Below are 8,716 nucleotides of genomic sequence, written 5' to 3' on the forward strand. Positions count from 1 at the left end.
AGAGGAGCCTTATACAAAGAGCACCTGGAAAATGAGGGAGATTAGGTGGCTTCAGATAGCCCTTTTGGCCCCAAACTTATGATCTCCTAGTGGGGAAAATAATTTTAAAAAGAATGATAGGTTCACACCATTGTATGTGTTTGTATATGTATGTGTGTACATATGAGTATGTATAAATATACATATACAACAAACATTAATATATAACAAGGTGTTTGTATATGTATATACATATATCTCATATGTATACATTCATATGTATACAAATTCACAAAAAGGGCTAGTGTGGCCCTGATCATCAAGGATGCATACATTTGTCCCAGGACTCAGAAAAACAATTCAACTTTGATATACTATATTAAAATTCAGAAATCATGATAGAAAGACAGAGGTTCAGAGAGATTGATAGAAAGAAAGACAGAGACAGAGAGATGGAGAGATTAAGAGAGAGAGAAAGAGGGAAACAGAGAGAGAGAAGCAGAGAGAGGGAGAGAAGTAGGGAGGGAGAGAGACAAATATAGAAACATATAGATATATAGACATACATAGGTATCAGAAGCTATCTTAGAGTCAGTATTTCTAATGATTTCTTTTTAAAAATTTTTTATTAGATGATTTAAAATAATTTTCAGTGGTTACAAAACTCATGCTCCTTCCCTCCTCTCCTTCCATCCCACTCCCATATATCACACATAATTCCACTGGGTTTAACATGTGCCATCGATCAAGACCCATTTCCTTATTATTCATACTTGCACTGGGATGATCTTTTAGAGTCCACTTTCCCAGTCATAGCCTAATTATTTCTGTAAGTTACCTGGATAAAAGTTCAGATTTATATAGCATTTTAAGGTTCAAAAAGCAATACGTTAAAATTGTATATGAATATGTATCCATATAGACTTTTGGAATATGTCCATATATATAAATATGTACATATGTGTGTGAATCTGTATATATATATGTAGTTATATGTATATGTGTATTTATATTTAAGGAACAGATGGAATGTGTGTGTATGTGCATAAGCTGAAGGAATAGGGACAGTAAGGGAGTAGCATTATATTTGACTGGTTTTAAACTAGGTGAGATTGGCAGCTGGGTTAAAAAAAAGAAAATGAAATGAGGAATAAACACAGGTAGGAGAAGCTGATAGAGCCTAGTAAAGGATATGACAAGAGGCACATGAAACAGGAGGCAGATGAAGAAAGAAGGAAAATTTGAAAGATTTGAGAGATTATGGAACACCATATACATAAATGTAGCTGCATGTATACATCTGTATTTATGTATTTATATAAGTACATGTGTATATACAGTGGATATATATATGTGTGTGTGTATGTATGTATGTATGTATGTATATATGTATCTGTGTATGTTTGGCAATGTTTTCTATAGACCATTATCTTTCAATTACATCAGATGTAATCTACTAGTTTTGGTTATGAAGACATAGCAATCTGTCACATGTTAAGGAGGAAGCAAAACATGTGATTAGCAGTTGCGACTTAAGGCATGGTCCATTTAACATTTTGAGGGGGAAACATTGTGAACAAAAGACCCATTCATATATTTGCATATAAATGTACTATGAAACAGCTTATAATTTTCTGTCTTATTTGAGGTCACTATGTTATCCTCAAGATATTTTCATCTCCAAATTACCTCTAAAGTAACTTCCATAATAGTCTTAGTATTGTAGAAAATGTTATGTATACATACATATATATATGTATAGAGAGTGTATATATACATATATGTAACTTTTAAAAATATTTTCACTAATAATATATCATAATTCTATAGCTGAAAAGGGTAATCAAAGGTCATATAGAATTAATCTCTATTTTCTAGATGAGTGAAAGAATAAATATTTATAAATCTTGTACCTGGCACTGAGTTAAGTACTATTATCATCCCATTCTGCAATTGAGAAAACTGAGGCAAAGCTAAGTTTAAAACCTCATCTAGAATCGCACGGCTATTAAGTGTCTGAGGCTGGACTTGAACTCATTTCTTGATTGACTTCAGGCCTGACATTCTATCCCCTATTCCAACTGCTGGCATCTTGTCAAGGGACCTGAAGCCAGGAAAGGTTATGCTGATTGCCCAAGCTCACATAGGTACTAAATGAAAAAGCTAGTATTCGAAATTTGGTCTTCCAATTAAAGAGTACGTTGTTTTTTGTTTTTGTTTTTTTTTTTCCCTGTAATACCAGACTGTCCTCCTTTATTATTTAACATGACAGAATACAAGCATTTTAATTCATTTTAAAAAAACTAAAATATAGGAACTAGTATAATTTTTACCTAGTTATCATAAAAAAGTATTTAGTTATCATAAACAAAATTATGAGCATTTCTCAGATTATCAAATACCCATCTACCACTCAAAACACTGTCTACAATAGGAACGCCCCATGCCCATTGTACATCCCCAGGACAGCTCTTTAGAAGACTGACTTTATGTCTCCTCAATGGCATCTTGTGAGTGGATTCCACGCATTATGGTTCAGCACAGCACACTGAAGGGATTAAAACAATCACCATATTGGGCTGCTCTTACAGTCATGCTTGGCTTGGCTCATGCTGTTTTCAGGAGAGGAGCTATACTGCTAAATTAAAAGGCTATATACTCACAGCAAGGGGCTTCTGATGACCTGAATGGTTGGAGCTCAAGTAATTTGCAATGCCATCTGAACTCTGAGGGTACATAGAGGAAGCTGTTCACGGGGCACAGCACGTGGTGAAAGATAATGTTTGTTTCTGGGCGATGTGCACAAAAGTAGACGGAATTTCTATGCTGCATGGTCAGTCACTTTAAATTAAAATAATTAATAGAAAAAGGAGGTGTTGTCCTACAGGTCACCAATGCTCTGTTTACTGATGTGACCACAAAGACTCTGAAATGTCTTTGGACCTTGAAAGCCTGTCAATTGTGGATTCAGAATGTTCAGTGCCAGATGGGAGAAGGCACAATGTCAGGGCTGCTTGAACCAATCTGCTGTGGAGAGTTGTAGGTGTGAAAACGTCAATAGCTTATTTTCCTCTTAAAGAGATTGTTTGCTGTGATTTCAAAGTCAATCATTTATTTATGCTGGTGGGAAGTAGAGAGGAGGCAGGGTAATGTGAGGAACCAAAGTAGAGAGGTTTTTTACTACATGGGAACAATTGGAGGGCAGACTCCTGACGATTGCAGGTCAAATTCTGCCCTCCATGATTCTAAACCCCATTGACTGCTCTGGGAATTGTACATGGGCATCCCTCCGAAGACTGGATCTGGCCCTCGCTGTGATGAGAGCAACGTGTTCTTGCACTTGTGACAACAAACACCTGTTATTTACCCAATTCAAAAACTCTACTAACAGGAGAAAGGAAAGGGGAAAAAAATCTCTCAGTGCCAGGACATCACTATTCACAGCTGCTTCCTACCAATACTAATCACTGCAAAACAGACACACATCTCCAAATGAACAGGCAAATGCAAATGTAAATGAGAGCCCTCAATGGGGCATTTCAATAGGATCCCATATTCCAGAAGATGACAATGCTAGACTTGCAGGAAAAGTTTTAAAACATGAAAAGAAGCCAAGATATACAAAGGCAAGGACCAGTCAAAAGGTATTTTAAAAATTGATTCATGAACATATCATTCTAAGATATTCTGCAAATATGCATAAATTTATTTTAATTCTGCCAAGCATTTATTAAGCACCAACTCTGTACCTGACTAACATTATGCTATATACTGAGCAAAATAAGATAAAAATGAAGAAATTACTGCACTGAAATAACTTATTTTTTGCTGGGGAAGGAGGAGGAAAGGAACATGTGCACAGATAAAGAAATATAAAAATGCGTACCAATTAATTACAAAATAATTGCAGAGGGGAGTGATAAAAATGGAAAAATTAAGAAAATCTTCCCATCATAAATTAAGAAAGACTTAAAGACATTAAAGACTCAAAGAAAGCCAGAAAATCCAGGGGGTGCAAATGTAGAAAGAAAGCATTCTGGAGATGGGCAAAGGGACACAGGTGGGAAATCACAGCGGTGTGAGGTTGAATAGCCTCTACAAGAAACAAAAAGCAAGCTGTTTTGTCTAGAACTAGAATGTGTGAAGTAGCAAAGTGATAAAAGTCTGGAAAGGAAGTTTGTAGCCAGATTGTCAAGGGTTTTAAATGCTAAATGGAGAAGTTTAAATTTTAGGCTAGGAGAAATCAGGAGACACTGAAGCTATCAGACCTATGCTTTAGAAGTATCAATTTGGCAGCTGTGGATGATGAGTGGAGTAGGGAAAACACTTAGGAGGCTATTACAGGAATCCACGGATAAATTAGGCGGGGTGATCAAGATTTGAATATGCAGAATTACCAATAAATTATTTTAATTTTAAAAAATAGATTCAGAAATAGAGATATGGAGTCCATGAAGTTTGAAGTTGGTTTTTGGGAGGAATAGCAATGGAATTGGACATATAGTCAAACCATGACTTTGGGAAATATTTATCAGCTGTGGAGATGCAGAATGCATTTGTATATGTAGGCATATATATATATGTGTGTGTGTGTGTGTGTGTGTGTGTGTGTGTGTGTGTTTGCATATATGTTTATGTATACGTAATTTTCCTCCATTTTCTAAAAATGGTCCAGTTAATGTTTTGTGCAAGAAAAGGAGTTGGTGCAAAAGAAACAAACATATGAACCTGGTCCTGGGGTTTTAACAGTTTCAAAAGACTGTCAAGTTGCAGGGAAGAAAGGAAACTACCAAATTATTAGGCAGGAAATCACAGATTATATTATTTCTCAAAAAAGTCAAACAAGAAGACCCTTGTGTTTACTTTCTCTCCTTTACAAAATCTTTCTTTATGAGATCATGAAAATGGTCTTCACCACCTCAGCAGCAGCACTTCAGGATACCTCCATATCAAGGAGTGGTTCTCTTGGTTAGTAAGTCCTTATAAAGATTTTCCATTTCATGAGAAGTTCGACATTCAGTTCACACACAAATCAGTTTACTCTCCTCACTGCTTCATTTCTTCACTAGCAACCTTGTCCATCTTGGAATGGTTCCTCCCCAATGTTTATCCTTGAGAAGGGAAGACTATTTTCAAATAACTAAAGTGCTGTCATGTGGAAGAACAATGATTCTGTTTGGAAACAGAAGGCATAACCAGGAACAATGGGCAAAAGTTGCAAAGACACAAATTTAGACTTGATTAAAAAATACTTTCTAACAAGTATAACTCTCCAAAAGGAGGGGGGAGAATAAGCATTTATTTAGCTCCATATGCCAGGCAGTATGCTAAGCAACTTTTAAAATAAGAGGTCATTAGAGCCTCATAACAACCATTCAAGATAGGTGTAGTTATTACCCCCATTTTACAATGGAGGAAACTGAGGCAATGAGAAGTTAAATGACTTGATCTTTATCTAAGGCCATATTGGAATTCACATCTTCTGGACTCCAGTTCCTGCACTCTATCCACTGAATCACCTCACTTCTAGAATGAAAAGTTATCCCATAACTGTAGGTCTTAGGCAATGTGGATTATGATACCTTGTCAGGTATATTATAGGATAAATTTCTTACTGGGATGGGATTGGATTGAATGCCCCTTCCAACTTTCAAATTTTAACAATTTTATGAAGCCACAGAATTCCCTCAATATGACCATATGAAAGAGATCATCCTTAAAATTTATAAGAAAAAATTGTTTAAGAGTGATTATTGATTGTTCATATTTTAGGAAAAGTTAAAAGACATCCTCTCTTAAGGTAGGCTCAAAATTAAACTGAAGAAAGAGAGGTTTGTGCTACACTTGGGAAATTATATGGCATTTTCAATAATCACAAGATACTTTCTAAAATACAACTCATCTTTAAAATGCCATTATCCTTCTGGTAAAGCTATACATAATTGAACAAACACCTCAATCACTAAAGAAATAAATGCTCAGAGGACCAAAAAGGAACTGGAGAATGGAGTACTGGGCCAAAGTAGCCTACAGCATATTCCCAATAATGACTTGCCCACAAGAAGTTGCATGAAATATATTATGCAGGAAATGGGTAATTAGAAAAAGAGACTGTCATGGAGGAAGAGTGAAAGATACAAGGTAAATAGCCAAAGTGAGACACTGGTACAAAATGTCCTATGGGAAAGCCTCCAATGTATTGAGTAGATCTTCTCTGTAACATTTATGGAAAAAAACTATAGACAAAAATTACAAAGATTGAGAAGATGTAAATGGTTTTTGATTTGGCATGATGGATAGTATACTTATCCCTGAGATCTTGGATCCATTGAAATAATGCACTTGATGTGTCTTGCTTTGTTTTTTTAGTTTAAAAGACTTGTATTGCAACTGCCACCTAGAAATTCACCACACAAAGTGACGTGCAATAATTGCTGCAAGGAAGTGCTGCTTTGAAAATTTGGGAAATCTAAATGAAAATCACAAGCTATTTGGAAAATGTGTAAACATGGGGAAGAAATCAGAACTGGAAGTAAAAGTCATCTGAAAAAAGTAATTGTTAAAAAAGATGAGAATGCATGAAATTGCCAAGAGAAAGAATATGGAAAAAGGAGAGAACCTATATTGCCAGAAAACACTTAACCTGAGTGAAAAGAAAGAAGGAGATGGAGGGAGGAAGTAGAAGAATAATAAGGAAAGAATGGTGTCTGAAATCAAGGAGGAGAGAATATCAAGGACAGTGTGATCTACAGTATCAAACACTACAGAAATATTTAGAAGATTGAATTTAAGATAGGCTTTTTGATCTGACAATAAAGTGATTAGTGAACTTTCAGAGATTACTTGCAGTAGTGATAGTGGAAGAATTCAGATTACATGGGGTTGAGAAGAAAGTCAGTGGTGAAATGAATGTATCAACCCTAGACTATTTTTTCAAATAGTTTGACAATCTTAAGAATGAAGAGGTATGGTATAGAAACTGGATGAATTAGAAGGACAAAAAGAAGTTTTTGGAAGAAGTCACTATTTGACTGAAATTACTGGAAAAACTGGAAAACAGTATGGCAGAAATGAGGTCTAGACCAATAACACCTCATGACATATATTAAGATAAAATCAAAATGGCCACAGGATTTAGAAATAAAGGGTGATACCACAAATAAATAAGAGGAGTACACATAGCTTACCTGTCAGGCCTTATTGTTGGATAAGGAAAGAATTTAGATCAAAAGAAGACATTAGAAAATATTCTGAGATTTAAAATAGGTAACTTTAACTCTATAAAATTTAAAAGTTTCTGCCCAAACAAAAATAATGCAACCAAGATTAAAAGCCAAACAACCAACTGGAAAAAATAATCTTTACCTCAAGCCTCTATGACAAAGTCTTTATTTCTCAAATATATAGAGAACTGAGTAATTTACAATATAAAAGCATGGCCTAATTGACAAATGGCCAAGGGATATGAATTAGTAATTCTTAGAAGAATAAATAAAAACTATTTTAGTCATATAAAATGCTCAAAATCACTATTGATTAGAGAAATGAAAATTAAAGCATCTCTGAGGAACCCCCTCATAACCATCAGACTGGCTAGCATGACCGAAAAGGAAAACTATACATGTTGGAGCGGATGTGGAAAAATCAGGACAGTAGTACCTTCCTGATGGAGCTACAAATTGATACAACTATTCTGGAGAGGAATCTGGAACTATGCCCAATGGACCACCAAACTGTGCATACCTTTTAGACCCAGTAATAACACCGCTATGTCTATATCCCAGAAAGATTAAAGATGGGTGAAAGAACTTACCCATACAAAAATATTTATAGCAGCTCTTTTTGTGGTAGAAAAGAAATGGTAACTGAAGGGATAGCCATTAGATAGGGAATAGTTGAATAAGCTGTGGTATATAATTGCAGTAGAATACTATTGTGCCATAAGAAATGAGAAACAAGATGATCACAAAAAATCTTGGAAAAACTCACATAAAGTAGTGCAAATTGAAAACAGAAGAACCAGAAAAGAGTTGTATACAGTAATAATGATGTATAATGATTAATTGTGACTGATTTAACAAGGCAAGAAACTTTAGATTAAAAAATAATTTTAAAAAAATCCATGATAGAAGAAATAGAATATAAAAATAAATTGAAATATGTCATTCTTTATTTTATTCCCTACATTAATTTTTCTCAAGTGTAAGTAATATGTTGGAAATATGTATTATATAATTATGTAAGTACAACCTATATCATATTACTTGTCAATTTGAAAGGGTGAAGGGGTGAGAAGGAAGGAGAGAACATGAATTACAAGATATCAGAAAACAAGTATTAAAAATTTATCAATATGATATCGGGAAAAATTTATTATAAATAAAAAGTAATTATTAAGTAGTTACCATGTAACACACCCTGTATTAATTGTAAGAGGGGACAATTTTACCAAAATTTTCCCTGCCTAAATAGAAGAGACAATATACAAACAACTGTTTACAAACAAGGTATGAACTGGACATGACCAGCAGAAAAAGAGACTAACATTAAACATGATCAACAAAGGCTTCTTGTAGAATCTGGATTTTTTGCTGGAACTTGAAAGAACCAAGCTATGCCACAAGATGGAGGTAAGAAAAGGAAGAATCACAAGAACAGGAGACAGTCAGTGAAAATACCCAGAGTTGGTGGACAGACTGTCTTGTGTGAGGTAGGGTTAGAGGTATAAAGAGACTGG

The sequence above is a fragment of the Monodelphis domestica genome, chromosome 6 (genome assembly GCF_027887165.1).
Source record: "Monodelphis domestica isolate mMonDom1 chromosome 6, mMonDom1.pri, whole genome shotgun sequence".
NCBI classification, from domain to species: domain Eukaryota; kingdom Metazoa; phylum Chordata; class Mammalia; order Didelphimorphia; family Didelphidae; genus Monodelphis; species Monodelphis domestica.